We start from the raw sequence: 15,762 nt of genomic DNA on the forward strand, positions 1-15,762 counted from the left end.
TAGATATAAAACAGACACTTAAAAACCGTATTCCTTATGATACATTTTTGGACTTCCTTTTTTGCCATGTATATGTTTCTATGGGCTATAGTAGTAAAGGCCAAATTCAATATTTGATAAATAATAAAAAATAAAAAATTATTTGATACCTAAAGGGGTTCTAAAATTCTAAATCAAATAGTTAAACAATTCCAAATGTTAGCTTTGAGTGGGGAGGGGAAAACTGAAAATGTGTTATTGGCAGAGAGGATTGGAACTCTCTTTCTTATTGGTCTATTAACTAATTTACTGCATGGTGATGTCACCATGGAAGGCCAAAACTCCCTCCCACCAAAACAGGCAGAATTTTCAGGCAGCCTTTTCAAACAGCTCTTACACTAAAAGGCCAGTGTCTGTCATCATTTTCACAATTTCAGAGTATTATTCCAACTGCATTGTATATATATATATATATATATATATATATATATATATATATATATATATATATAAAACACAGGAACATCACGTTTGTGAGTGCATTGGCCTTTAAGATCTTGTGTAGTGATGAGTAATAATTCAGTAGTACCTTTTCATAAGGGGTAGCCTGCCATCTTGTGGTAGGTTGCTGCAGTTGCAGTTACTGTCTTGTCCATTTTGGGTCCTTTACCTGGGAATATACAGAGAGCACCTGATGGAATCTTTATCCCAACCTCGGGAAACAAATCTTTATTAATGATGATGATATGTTTGGGTGTGTGTACCTTCTACGGCAGCTCCTTCATTAGGCTCGGCGTATCCCGGTCCCTTAGTGATGGTCCCGGTCCCTAACTTCTTTCCTTGTTCGAGGCTAGAGTGAAACAGGGTTCCATCCAGCAGCATGCCAACATAGTAAACAAACACCCTGTCCATGTCCTTCACTAACTACAGAGGGGAGAGAGGGAGAGACAGATAGAGAGACACTGAAGGTTAGTTGTGCTGTAGCCTGTGGTATTATAAAAAATACAAAAAAGCCCATCCACCACCCTCCTCAGAGGACAAAAGGAACTTTGCTCTTACATTTTTGCTTTTACCGTTTTTTTGTTACATATACATTTTACACACATTTTACATACATGGTACTTTTCTTTTTTTACAGTAACATAACAGATACATTATAAAAAAATATATATATACAAAGAACATTTTGGATAGTTAGTACTCGGACATCTATCTAGTGTTTTCGATAATAACTATTAGCGATCATGAGCGTTTTAAATCCAGCCCTCTGCTACTCTCAGCCCATCCCACCAACAGTGGGGAAAAAAAGTATTTAGTCAGCCAACAATTGTGTAAGTTCTCCCACTTAAAAAGATGAGAGAGGCCTGTAATTTTCATCATAGGTACACGTCAACTATGACAGACAAATTGAGATTTTTTTTCTCCAGAAAATCACATTGTAGGATTTTTAATGAATTTATTTGCAAATTATGGTGAAAAATAAGTATTTGGTCACCTACAAACAAGCAAGATTTCTGGCTCTCACAGACCTGTAACTTCTTTTTTAAGAGGCTCCCCTGTCCTCCACTCGTTACCTGTATTAATGGCACCTGTTTGAACTTGTTATCAGTATAAAAGACACCTGTCCACAACCTCAAACAGTCACACTCCAAACTCCACTATGGCCAAGACCAAAGAGCTGTCAAAGGACACCAGAAACAAAATTGTAGACCTGCACCAGGCTGGGAAGACTGAATCTGCAATAGGTAAGCAGCTTGGTTTGAAGAAATCAACTGTGGGAGCAATTTTTAGGAAATGGAAGACATACAAGACCACTGATAATCTCCCTCGATCTGGGGCTCCACGCAAGATCTCACCCCGTGGGGTCAAAATGATCACAAGAACGGTGAGCAAAAATCCCAGAACCACACGGGGGGACCTAGTGAATGACCTGCAGAGAGCTGGGACCAAAGTAACAAAGCCTACCATCAGTAACACACTACGCCGCCAGGGACTCAAATCCTGCAGTGCCAGACGTGTCCCCCTGCTTAAGCCAGTACATGTCCAGGCCCGTCTGAAGATTGCTAGAGTGCATTTGGATGATCCAGAAGAGGATTGGGAGAATGTCATATGGTCAGATGAAACCAAAATATAACTTTTTGGTAAAAACTCAACTCGTCATGTTTGGGGGACAAAGAATGCTGAGTTGCATCCAAAGAACACCATACCTACTGTGAAGCATGGGGGTGGAAACATCATGCTTTGGGGCTGTTTTTCTGCAAAGGGACCAGGACGACTGATCCGTGTAAAGGAAAGAATGAATGGGGCCATGTATCGTGAGATTTTGAGTGAAAACCTCCTTCCATCAGCAAGGGCATTGAAGATGAAACGTGGCTGGGTCTTTCAGCATGACAATGATCCCAAACACACCGCCCGGGCAACGAAGGAGTGGCTTCGTAAGAAGCATTTCCAAGGTCCTGGAGTGGCCTAGCCAGTCTCCAGATCTCAACCCCATAGAAAATCTTTGGAGGGAGTTGAAAGTCCGTGTTGCCCAGCGACAGCCCCAAAACATCACTGCTCTAGAGGAGATCTGCATGGAGGAATGGGCCAAAATAACAGCAACAGTGTGTGAAAACCTTGTGAAGACTTACAGAAAACGTTTGACCTGTGTCATTGCCAACAAAGGGTATATAACAAAGTATTGAGAAACTTTTGTTATTGACCAAATACTTATTTTCCACCATAATTTGCAAATAAATTCATTAAAAATCCTACAATGTGATTTTCTGGAGAAAAAAAATCTCATTTTGTCTGTCATAGTTGACGTGTACATATGATGAAAATTACAGGCCTCTCTCATCTTTTGTGGGAGAACTTGCACAATTGGTGGCTGACTAAATACTTTTTTTCCCCCACTGTATCTCCACCCCTTTTGATTTACACTGTGCTGTGATGTCTCACATGAACTTTGAACTTCTCTAATCGCATAGTATCCACAGTTTGCACGTTAAAGATGCATATTTTTCCTAAGAGTATTATGATATTGTTAATTGATTGACTATGGCTTTCCAAATCGCCCAACACTGCTATTTGTAGGGTTAATTTTAAATGAATATTGTGATTTTACAGCGATTGACCAGAAACAAGCTACATTGGGACAATACAATAATTAATAATTCTGTTTCTTCGCAGCAAAATATTAGAGCTGAGAAGGTGCGTGTCCCATATATATAACATTCTGTTGGTGGCAAGAATATTGTATAATAATTTAACCTGAAAAACTTGAACTGTTGAATCAAGCGTTGATTTGTGTATTCGTTTATACACCATGTGCCACGGAATTGGTACATTTGAAATTTCTTCCAAGCAATTGTTTTGTCCTCAAATGAAACTGGTATATTTGTCTATTTATGCTAATCTTTATCTGCCAATTTTGGTCTTTAATTTATGGCAAATTCCCTACCATCTCCCCCTTCCACCAGCCTCCTCCATTTTTGCGGTAATGCTGCAATCAGTTGGTTGTACGTTTGGATTGAGCAAACATTACCATATATTTTTCATAAATATTCATAATATCCTTAATAAATATATATTTTTAAATGTGTAAGTCCATAATTTAGTTTAGTTTTAGTTTAACCATGATATTTGTTGTAATATTTGTTCTGTCTTTTCTGGAGGATAAAATTGAAATTGTAACCAGCTTTGTATGGCTTGTTTCAGAAAGGGCGATACTTTGAACAAGGTTTCATTTTCAATTAACCAAAAAGTAGAAGTTGTAATCTGTATAAAGGCAAAAAGGCCATTTTTGAACAAAGGGTGAGCCTCTCTTAGTAATCTACTGGAGAACCAGTTCGGGTTTAAGTATAATTTATGTATGAGTGAAGCTTTTAGTGAGAGGTTTAATGCTTTAATATTTAATAATTTCAGCGCCCCAAACTCATATTCGTTATATAAATAGGCATGTTTAATATTGTCTGGCTTAGCGTTCCAAATAAAGTGAAATATTTTATGTTCATATGATTTAAAAAAAGAAGTGTCTGGAGTAGGCAGCGCCATAAGTAAATAAGTAAACTGTGATACGACTAAAGAATTGATCAGTGTGATTTACCTCTCCATGGTTGCAGAATCTTGTTTATTTTTGCTAATTTTCTATAAAAATGTGTTGTGGTAAGTTCATTTACATCTTTAGGAATATGAATACCAAGTATGTATACTTCGCCATCAGCCCATTTTATTGTTAAACTACATGGTAATGTAAAAGTTGTATCTTTTAAAGATCCAATACGTAATATGGTGCATTTATCATAATTTGGCTTTAGTCCAGAGAGGCTACAGAAGTGACCTAGATCTTCAATGAGACCGTGCAGCGATCCAGATTGCATACATTGACACTTTTATTTTGAAGCCCTGGATTCCTAAAACCTTGAGATGTTCTTGTTGGATCTGATTTTAATAGCTAGCATTTCAATGGCCATAACAAATAGATATGGAGACAATGGACAGCCTTGTTTCACTCCTCCTGACAGTTCAATACTTTCTGAGAAGTAACCATTATTTACTATTGTACACCTGGGGTTGCTATACATAAAATTAATCCATTGTATAAGAGATTCACCTAAATTAAAATAGTCCAGGTGTTTATATATAAATTCTAGTCGTACTTGATCAAAAGCCTTTTCAAAATCTGCTACGAAGAGCAGGCCTGGTTTATTTGATGTTTCATTTTGTTCTATTGTTTCTGTCACACCAGCCTTCGCTTTGGCTCCCCCTCCTGTCCAGCTCAGGCGTTCGGCGTCGCCGGCCTTCTAGCTGCTGCCGAACCTACTGCTGGTAAATGCCCTTCACTCATCAACCCCGGACTTGTCTCATCATCATTACACACGCCTGGTTCCAATCCCCACTCTATCACTGTATATATACTCCTTCTGACGTCTGTCATTGTCGGTCATTGTAAATGTTAATTGTTTTCCTGAGAGGAATCTCTCCTACTATTTCCTGAGTACTTTATATTTTGCACTTTGGGTTCGCCCTGTGCCTTTTTGTTTATGAAGATATATTTTCAGCACAACAGGGTTTTGTCCCGCTTTGATCTATGGTGCTTAAATAAATTCAGTTGTTCTAAACCTGCGACTGCCTCCTGCCTACTCCTCTCTACACCAGTGACAGTTTCAAGTAATTGTTGTATATTATCCCTCCTGTTTCAGTAATAGTGAAGTCAGACCTCCTTGCTGAGTACCTGATAGTCTACTATTTTTGTAAGAGTAGTTAGAACATACTAATAGTGTATCTTTAAGTACATCAAAAAAGGTTTGATATATCTCTACTGGTATGCCATCAAGCCCTGGGTTTTTTCCCAGACTAAAAGTATTTAATTGCCTCAAAGTTCCTCTATAAGTTGGCCTTCACACAGGTCTTTCTGTACATTTGTTAATTTAACATTATTATTATTAGGAAAAAAAATCCTTACAGTTAACATCATTCAGTGGAGATGGAGGAGACTGGAAAGAAAAATATGCTTTAAATATTTTGCTTCCTTTTTCAAAATATAATTTGGTGAATCATGGATGACTCATTTGTAATGGGTTTCTGTAACTTATTTTTGGTTGCATTTCTATGTTGAAGATTCAATAAAAAACTAGCAAATTTTTCCCTATTTTCCATCCAGTTCGCTTTATTTTTGTAATAAATTACACTTGATCGTTCATGAATAAGTTCCTCAAGTTCTTTTGGTTTTTCCTCTAACTTATTCTGCCTCTATAGTACTGTTTGTATTGCTACCTGTGCTGTTAGTTCCTCTATTTCCTTTGTTAGTCTAAACGTTTTGTTTTTATTATTCTTTTTTTTACCAATTGGTAGTTACAGTCTTGTCCCATCGCTGCAACTTCCCTACGGACTCGGGAGAGGCGAAGGTCGAGAGCCATGCGTCCTCCGAAACATGACCCTGCCAAGCCGCACTGCTTCTTGACACACTGTCGCATAACCCGTAAGCCAGCCGCACCAATGTGTCGGAGGAAAAGACCGTCCAGCTGGCGACCGAAGTCAGCTTACAGGCACCCGGCACGCCACAAGGAGTCGCTAGAGCACGATGGGACAATGAAATCCCGGCCGGCCAAACCCTCCCCTAACCTGGACGACGCTGGGCCAATTGTGCGCCGCCTCATGGGTCTCCCGGTCACGGCCAGCTGTGACACAGCCTGGGATCGAACCCGGGTCTGTAGTGACACCTCAAGCACGGCGATGCAGTGCCTTAGACCGCTGCAACACTCGGGAGGCAGTCAACTCTTTTGACCGAAACTGCTTCTGTTTTAAAGATGAGTATTGAATTGCATGGCCTCTGAAGACACATTTGAAAGGGTACCATACAATAAGGGGATCTGCTGTACCTGTATATTGTGCACGAAAAATTCAGTCATAAATTACTTTGTCTTAGTTAAGAACGTAGGCCTTAATTACATTTCCAATACCCCCGTCCACGTGGGAATTCTGTAAGAGTTATGTGGAGGCTAATTAGATGGTGGTCCGATCGCATTCTGTCTCCTATCAATACTTTTTAAAACTTTAGGTGCCAGCGAAAATGACACAAGAAAGTATTCAAGATGGCGAGCTTGATTAAGCCTCCTCCATGTATATCTCACTAGGTCAAAAATGTTTTGCCTCAATATATCCACTAGTTCTAATGTGTCCATGATATTTGTGATCTCCTTAAGGGTGTGTTGTAGTGATACTGTATGCTGTCTAGTACTCTAGTATCTCAGAGGACAGCCTACTTGATATCTGAAAGCAATGTGAGTCTCAAGCATAAGGGACTAAAAGGTAAATCATAGATACTACATGAAAATGGCAGTTCGAAAATAATTGTATAATAAAAATAAATCCCTATGACATCTCATATTCATAAATGAAACAGTTACAGACAAAAATATCTTCAAACCATTGTTTCACATGTTAACACAACACACACACCTACAACTGAAATGCGTTTAGGGAAGATTTACTGAGAAAATACTTAACCAGAATGTTATGGTGGTAGATTTAGGAGTATGACGCATCTTGATGAAGGTTGGTTGTCTGATGTTGGGTAGATCAGGGGGGGGAGGACTCTGGATGTTGGGAAAGGAGCCCTGGAGGTATCTGCTGTCTGGCGCTGCAGAACCCCTCTGTAGATTCTGTAGAGATAGAGCAGAGTAAACAGGAAGTGGGGAGGAGAACGGGGAGGTGGAGGGATGCAATAGAGAAAACACACAGGTAACAGTAGATCAAGTGGGTATATCAAATGGGTAGTTTTAGTCATCTTTACTTAACTAACTAGCTACCTTGCAGTACAGATGGGTCACAGGAATAGTTGAGATGGACTATGGTCCCTGGGTTGTTTCTAACCACTGCAATCCACAGCAAATACTTGCATAATTCAAGGCAGCACACAATTAGATAGTAAGATCTAGAGTTAGATTACTATTCACTTACTTTAGCTACTTTAGTAGTTGTACAGTTCACTATCATTATGTACAATAACAGTGTTGTAAAAACTAGCTAGCTGGATAACATTTCCATTATTTACAAGTGTCATCAACAGTTGAAGAGATGCAAAGCTTACCTATCAGAACCAGCTCCTCTCAGGCAGCTAGCTAGTTAGCTTGTTAGCTTTGACTGGAGCTCCCAATCAGACTATTTGGTGTCAATACGAAAAGTACACCCAAATTAAATCACATTTTATTTGTCACATGCTTCGTACACAACAGGTGTAGACTAACAGTGAAATGTTTACGGGCCCTTCCCAACAGAAAGAAAACTAGAAGAAAAAAAATCTATACATATATATACAGTCCCCTGTAGCTCAGTTGGTAGAGCATGGCGCTTGCAACACCAGGGTTGTGGGTTCGTTTCCCACGGGGGGCCAGTATGAAAATGTATAATCTCACTAACTGTAAGTCGCTCTGGATAAGAGCGTCTGCTAAATGACTAAAATGTAAATGTAATACAGTGCCTTCAGAAAGTATTCATACCGCTTGACACATTCCACATTTTGTTGTGTTGCAGCCTGAATTCAAAATGGATTAAATATTATTTTTTTCACCCATCTACACACAATATCCCATAATGATAAAGTGAAAACATGTTTTTAGACATTTTTGCAGATTTATTGAAAATGAAGTACAGAAACATCTCATTTACATAAGAATTCACACCCATGACTCAATACTTTGTAGAAGCACCTTTGGCAGCGATTACAGCTGTGAGTCTTTCTGGGTACATCTCTAAGAGCTTTCAACACCTGGATTGTGCAACATTTGCCAATTACTCTTTTAAGAATTATTCAAGCTCTGTCAAATTGGTTGTTGATCATTGCTAGACAACCATTTTCAGGTCTTGCCATATATTTTCAAGTAGATTTAAGTCAAAACTGTAATTCGGCCACTCAGGACAATTCACTGTCTTCTTGGTAAGCAACTCCAGTGTAGATTTGGCCTTGTGTTTTAGGTTATTGTCCTGCTGAAAGGTGAATTCATCTCCCAGTGTCTGGTGGGAAGCCAGGTTTGCCTCTATTATTTTGCCTGTGTTTAGCTCCGTTCCGTTTATTTTTTATCCTGAAAAACTCCCCAGTCCTTAACGATTACAAGCATACCCATAACATGATGCAGACACCACTATGCTTGAAAATACTGAGTGGTACTCAGTAATGTGTTGTATTGGATTTGCCTCAAACATAACATTTTGTATTCAGGACAAAAAGTGAATTGCTTGGCCATATTTTTTGCAGTATTACATTAGTGCCTTGTTGCAAACAGGATGCATGTTTTGAAAAAAAATAAATCTTTACAGGCTTCCTTCTTTTCACTCTACCAATTATGTTAGTATTGTGGAGTAACTACAATGTTGTTGATCCATCCTCAGTTTTCTTCTATCACAGCCATTAAACTCTGTAACCGTTTTAAACTCACCATTGACCTCATGGTGAAATCCTTGAGTGGTTTCCTTCCTCTCCAGCAAATGAGTTAGGAAGGAGGACGCCTGTATCTTTGAAGTGACCGGGTGTATTGATACACCATCCAAAGTGCAATTAATAACTTCACCATGCTCAAAGGGATATTCAATCTCTGTTTTTGTTTTTTTACCCATCTACCAATAGGTGCCCTTCTTTGCGAGGCATTAGAAAACCTCCCTGGTCTTTTTGGTTGAATCTGTGTTTGAAAGTCACTGCTCGACTGAGGGACCTTACAGATAATTGTATGTGTGGGGTACAGAGATGAGGTAGTTATTCATAAATCATGTTAAACACTATTATTGCACACAGAGTGAGTCCATGCAACTTATTATGTGACTTATTAAGCACATTTTTACTCCTGAACTTATTTAGGCTTGCCATAACAAAGGGGTTGAATACTTATTGACTCAAGACATTTCAGCTTTTCATTTATAATTAATTTGACATTATTCAAAGTGTGTAGGCCAGTGAAAAAAAATCAAAATGTTATCAATTTTAAATTCAGGCTGTAACACAACAAAATGTGGAAAAGGTCAAGGGGTGTGAATACTTTTTGAAGGCACTGTCCATGGGGTAAGCGTAGAAGCTGTTCAGGGTCCTGTTGATTCCAGACTTGGTGCATCGGTACCGCTTGCTGTGCAGTATCCGAGAGAACAGTTTATGACTTGGGTGGCTGGAGTCTTTGACAATTTTTAGGGCCTTCCTGACACCGCCTGGTATAGATGTCCTGGATGGTGATGTACTGGGCCGTATGCACTACCCTCTGTAGCACCTTGCGGTAAGATGCCAAGAAGTTGCCATAGTTGCCAATCGGTGATGCAGCCAGTCAAAATGCTCTCAATGGTGCAGCTGTATAACTTTTTGAGGATCTGATGGCCCATGCCAAATCTTTTCAGCCTCCTTAGGGGGAAGAGGCATTTACATTTTAGTCATTTAGCAGACACTCTTATCCAGAGCGACTTACAGTTAGTGAATACATATATATATTTTTTCATACTGGCCCCCCGTGGGAATCGAACCCACAACCCTGGCGTTGCAAACGCCATGCTCTATCAACTGAGCTACATCCCTGCTGGCCATTCCCTCCCCTACCCTGGACCAATTGTGCGCCGCCCATGAGTCTCCCGGTCGCGGCCAGCTGCGACAGAGCCTGGATTCGAACCAGGATCTCTAGTGGCACAGTTAGCACTGTGATGCAGTGCCTTAGACCACTGTGCCACTCAGGAGAAACATTGTCATGCCTTCTTCACAACTGTGTTTGTGTGTGTGGACCATGTTAATTCTTTAGTGATATAGACACAGAGGAATTTGAAGCTCTCGACCCACTGCACTATACACCTGTCGATGTGGATGGGGGCGTGCCCGGCCCTCTGTTTCCTGCAGTCCATGATCAGCTCCATTGTCTTGCTGACGTTGAGGCAGAGGTTGTTGTCCTGGCACCACACTGACAGGTCTCTGACCTCATCCCTATAGGCTGTCTCATCGTCGTCGGTGATCAGCAAACTTAATGATGGTGTTGGAGTCGTGCGCGGCCACGCAGTCGTGGGTGAACAGGGAGTACAGGAGGGGACTAAGTACGCAACCTTGAAGGGCCCTCGTGTTGATAGTCAGTGTGGCGGGTGTGTTGTTGCCTACCCTCATCACTTGGGGGCGGCCCGTCAGGAAGTACAGGATCCATTTGCAGAGGGAGGTGTTCAGTCCCAGGGTCCTGAGCTTATTTATGAGGTTGGAGGGCAATATGGTGTTGAACACTGAGCTGTAGTCAATGAACAGCATTCTCATATAGGTGTTCCTCTTGTCCAGGTGGGAAAGGGCAGTCTGAAGTGCAATAAAGGTTTCATCATCTGTCAATCTTTTGGAGCTGTATGCAAATTGGAGTGGGTCCAGGGTGTCTGGGATGATGATGTTGATGTGAGCCATGACCAGCCTTTCAAAGCATTTCATGGCTACAGATGTGAGTGCTGCTGGGCGATAGTCCTTTAGACAGGTTACCTTGATGTTCTTGGGCACAGGGACTATGCTTGTCTTCTTGAAACATGTAGGTATTATAGACTGGGTCAGGGAGAGGTTGAAAAATGTCAATGAAGACACTTGCCAGCTGGTCAGAGCATGTTCTGAGTACGCATCCTGATAATCTGTCTGAACCCGTGGCCTTGTGAATGTTAACCTGTTTAAAGGTCTTACTCACATCGGCTACGGAGAGCGAGATCACACATAGAAGGCATTTAGCTGATCTGGTACGCTCGCGTCACTGGGAAGCTCGTGATTGGGTTTCCCTTTGTAATCCGTGATAGTTTGCAAGTCCTGCCACATCCGACGAGCGTCAGGGCCGGCTTAGTAGGATTTTGATTCGATCTTAGTCCTGTATTGACGCTCTACCTGTTTGATGGCTCGTCGGAAGGTCGTAGTGGGATTTCTTATAAGCGTCCGGATTAGTGTCCTGCTCCTTGAAAGCGGCAGCTCTTAGCTCAGCCTGTAATCCATGGCTTCTGGTTGGAACATATTCCAGTCTGTGCTAGCGACACAGTCCTGTAGCTTAGCATCCGCTTCATCGGACCACTTCCGTATTGAGCACCTCACTGGTGCTTCCTGTTTTTGCTTGTAAGCAGGAATCAGGAGGATAGAGTAATTGTCAGATTTGCCAAAGGGAGGATGAGGGACAGCCCTGTATGCATTTTCATGCGCTTATCCAAATGCAAAGTACAGACGTTAGGAAATTATCAAGAATATGAACCTTCCGACATCTTTGCGTCTGAAAATCCATATTAAATTAATTCAAAAAGCATATTTGTTTTGACACGCTCAGACGAACGTTCGACAGCAGAGTTATCCACAACCATTGCTAACTCCTCCTTCTCCTGGCACGAATCAGGGGCAACTCTCCATAGAGCTGGCTTAGCTGGCTATCCAGGTCATGTCAGGTCATGGCAGTTAGGCTGTGAGTGTGTGTGTGTCATAAAACCCTGGAAGGATGGATCTGGGGTCAGAGGAGCTAGTTCTTCCAGTTCTCTCGTGTGTTGCTGTGGGGCTAGAATGACCCTGTGACTGGCCCTCAGATGTGGAGAGAGAGAGAGAGAGAGAGAGAGAGAGAGAGAGAGAGAGAGAGAGAGAGAGAGAGAGAGAGTCAGGTTTATAACCAGGGTCACCAGGTGCAGAGGGAACATGTTCATGTGTGTCATGTGTTGGAAGTGTTAACAGACTGCTTGTTATTGAGTGGGTGGAGGTGGCAGTGGACATTTTATTAATGAGGTAGCTAGTAGAGGAATGAGACTGTGAAGGTGTGGGTTAGAATATGACGTTGATTCTATCTTTCTCTATGCTGGTCATAAGGGTGTATTGAGGTGGGTGGAAGAGGTCCAAATTATATCAGTGGAGACGAGAATTTACACTGAAATTATCACGATCGTCTGAGGAAGCGGACCAATACGCAGCGGTGCGAGTGAACATAATGACTTTAATGATTAAAGCACGTAAATACAAAACAAAAAGACGAAAGTGAAGTCCAACAGAACAACGACTGAACTAGGAACAAAAACCCACAACCCACATGCGAACACAGACAGAATAAATATGGCTCCCAATCAGAGATAACGAGCCGACAGCTGACACTCGTTACCTCCGATTGGGAGTCACACGACACCAATCAACAACCTAGAAATAGACACACAGAACTCCCAACCTAGAAATAAACGTGACAGACATGCAAACATAAACAATCACCCAAAACCCAACAAAACAACATACACCCTGGCTCAAATACACAAGTCCTGGAGCCAGAGTGTGACAGAAATGACAGTACGACAAAGACAATTTCAGCAAATATGTTCACTGTGTCAATAGTTCCAAAACAATATGATACGTTTCAGGCGTGATGAATAGAGTGAAAATAAAGAAGACGTTTAAATGCTCCAAGTTGTAAGCAAGGTTTTGACCACTGTGGGTCCTGACAAAGCGTATGAGACGTAGACCATGAATGGAGAGATTGAGACAGTGGCATCTATGACATACGATCAGTGTATTAGGCTACAATTCACTGAAGAGAATCAGGCAGATACAGATATTCAGTTAGGCTATTCACTGAAACTGTACTCTTGAGGACATGACTCATATTTAGGAAAACACTACTAAACACACATCTCAATGCTGGTAATATTAGCCATTATGGTGAACTTCGGGCAGTTGTGTCCATTGAAATCCTATAGATCTTAAACCATAGGTTTGCTGTTTGCTTTGTGTAATGTCCACCAGCTAAATGGCAGACATCAATAGACTTCCTGCCCTGTTTTTATCATAACCTTGTATCACAACGTTCCCACCTTGTCATGACTATTCCCCATAGAAGCCCGGCAAGGCCACTCTCATATGGTCCTCCCCAGCCATTCAATATCATTACATAACCCCTGAAGAATGGACACCATCTGAATGCATTGTTCCCCCTGCTCATTATGTGGAGGTGTTGAATGGCACAGACTGGATTGACGGCTGGGACCGCGTCGCCTCTCACTCATCCTCTGACACTCTCACTGTGAGAGTTAGGTGATGGAGGGGGGGCAGAGGGTGGGGGAGTGTAATTCCAGGGTTTAGGTTTCACGTTGTGGTCTTTGTTGGGGGAGGGAGGTGAAGGTTGTGGGAACGAAGGGTTAGCCTATTAATTCTCTCCCCTTTCTCCTCACCCCTGCCCTGCCTTCTAAACTGTACCCCCTTTTCCGTTCTGGTCCCCGATGACAGGGGAGGTCAAGGGGGAGGCATGGGGGAGGAGGATTGGATGGCATACGTTAAGACATGTAATTAAGATAAGTTAATTGGCTTTTACATGAGAAAACCTAACCTCTAATATAAGGTAGAGGCATGTTTGTAGCAATACCATAGTGTATCACAGAACTGCATGTCTGTCTGGGGTATTTATGGTAACTTTCATCATTGGATGTCTTATCAATACGACAGTGCGTCCCTGTTTACCCCTTGAGATTATACTAATAATAAGAGTCAAAGACAATATCATGAATGAATCCCATGACTGCATGACCATACAGCAGGGGAGGTAACCATGACTGTGCTGCTAGCTCTGTCAACACTTCAATTGGTTCAGCTGGAAGTATTTTGTACACACACACACACACACACACACACACACACACAAAGCTCTTGCACAACCCTGATGGCTTTCTGGCCATTTTACTGCAGGAGAGACATATGAAATGTTCCAAAAGTTTCAAACACCAGAGGAGGTTGGTGGGAAGAGTTATAGGAGGACATGCTCATTGTAATGGCTGGAGTAAATGGAACAGAGTCAAACACAAGGTTTCCATGTGTTTGATGTGTTTGACTCCGTTCCATTAACTCCATTCCAGCCATTACAATGAGCCCGTCCTCCTATAACCCCTCTCCCTGTCCTGGCCCAACAAAAGCCTTCTCTGTAGAGCTGAGACACGGCTATTAGATCTCAAAGTCCATGCCACCGCCGCCCCAGGGCTGGGCCCTGGTCAGACACACACACGGTCAGCTGATGGTTTCCCCCGCACCCTACCCTGCCCTGCTCTATTGGCGGTCTGTGTCTGATAAAGTCCAGAGAGGTGATTGGCTGACCGGTGTGAATGGCGCAGGGTCGGGGTTGGTCATTGTTGCTCCAGTACAGAGGTGTGGACTGGAGGTGGCTGGCAGGAATACACTGCTGTGTATCCCCTTACCTTACGTAATTGGGTCCATACGGACACCAAATGGTGCAGGAGTGCCCACGTAGCGTACCTGCCCTGGTTCCAAGGGGTACACCTGTGCGGTACCTGCCCTCTCTCCCTCTTTGGGGAGAAGAGCGGACCAACTCCTCTGGGTCTGGTCCAGTGAATGGCTTTGGTTCCTTATTCTCCACTGCACAATAGAAACTGGTGGTGGGGGCGTGTGTGCATCTGGTGCTCCCCCCCCCCCCTTCCATCCACCCTGCTGAAAACTCATTAAAAACACTTGCTGTTAATGAGCTATAGGGATCATAGAGCTGCCTTCTCATTAGAGGGGGCAGGGCTAAGGCTATAGGATGCTGGCGCAGGGGTTTTTGTGCCCCTAAAATGCAGTCAGCAATTACAACGCGAGCTCAACCCCCTGGCACCGAGTACCCGCTTCCCCTAGAAACCTTCCAGCTTGCCCCTGTCCCATCCCAATTCCCTGGATATGTAGCCTTCATAACCATACTACAAGTTCAACTGGCCTACAGATTGAGTCCCGTCACTGCCTTTTTAGAAACTCTTTCGGTTGGTGTTTGATCTATGTGGGTCGTTTCTCTGTGGACTGACTCCAGTCATCATGAGCTATGAATGTTTAATGTCACAGCAATGGATGAGGGACACTCTATGCTTGTTTACATCCGTCTGATGTTGTTGCCTTTGTCTTTCAGGAGCGTGTTGGCCATTCCTACACTTTGAGAGACCGAAACGCACACACACAGAGAGATCGCTTTGCCTCAATTCTTTAATGAGACTCCTCATAACCAGGTCAATTACAAAATGGTGTCAAGTTTACAAAGACAGTGGCATAGTTAACCTCATTGCAGTCAGCACAGACAGCGAAAACAAGGAATGCTGGGAAAGTGAGTTAGATGCATACAGCATACAGTCAATTGATGAGAACAATGGCAACGACATCTACATGTAGGAGGAGTGCCATTCTACGTACATAACATTGGTCCCTAAACAAGTATACTCCGCTCATGTCCATCAATCATTCACATTTTACCCAATCACTAAATTTCATACACAAAGCATAGAATTGTTTTTTCAAAGTGTCTGAAAATCATGGTTCCCTGCCATCAGTGTATATAGACATCAATAATG

General features: G+C 42.2%; 1 long non-coding RNA gene across 1 annotated transcript; it reads right to left on the bottom strand.

Annotated features, from left to right (window-relative positions):
* Positions 1 to 568: 568 nt before the first annotated feature.
* On the bottom strand, positions 569 to 7,072 carry LOC121568234. Its single transcript, XR_006001217.1, has 3 exons — positions 6,970 to 7,072; positions 744 to 903; positions 569 to 649 (listed from the first exon to the last, which is right to left on the bottom strand). It is a non-coding gene; the product is annotated as an uncharacterized LOC121568234 (long non-coding RNA).
* Positions 7,073 to 15,762: the final 8,690 nt, after the last annotated feature.

This window comes from Coregonus clupeaformis, chromosome 6, assembly GCF_020615455.1.
Source record: "Coregonus clupeaformis isolate EN_2021a chromosome 6, ASM2061545v1, whole genome shotgun sequence".
NCBI classification, from domain to species: Eukaryota; Metazoa; Chordata; class Actinopteri; order Salmoniformes; family Salmonidae; genus Coregonus; species Coregonus clupeaformis.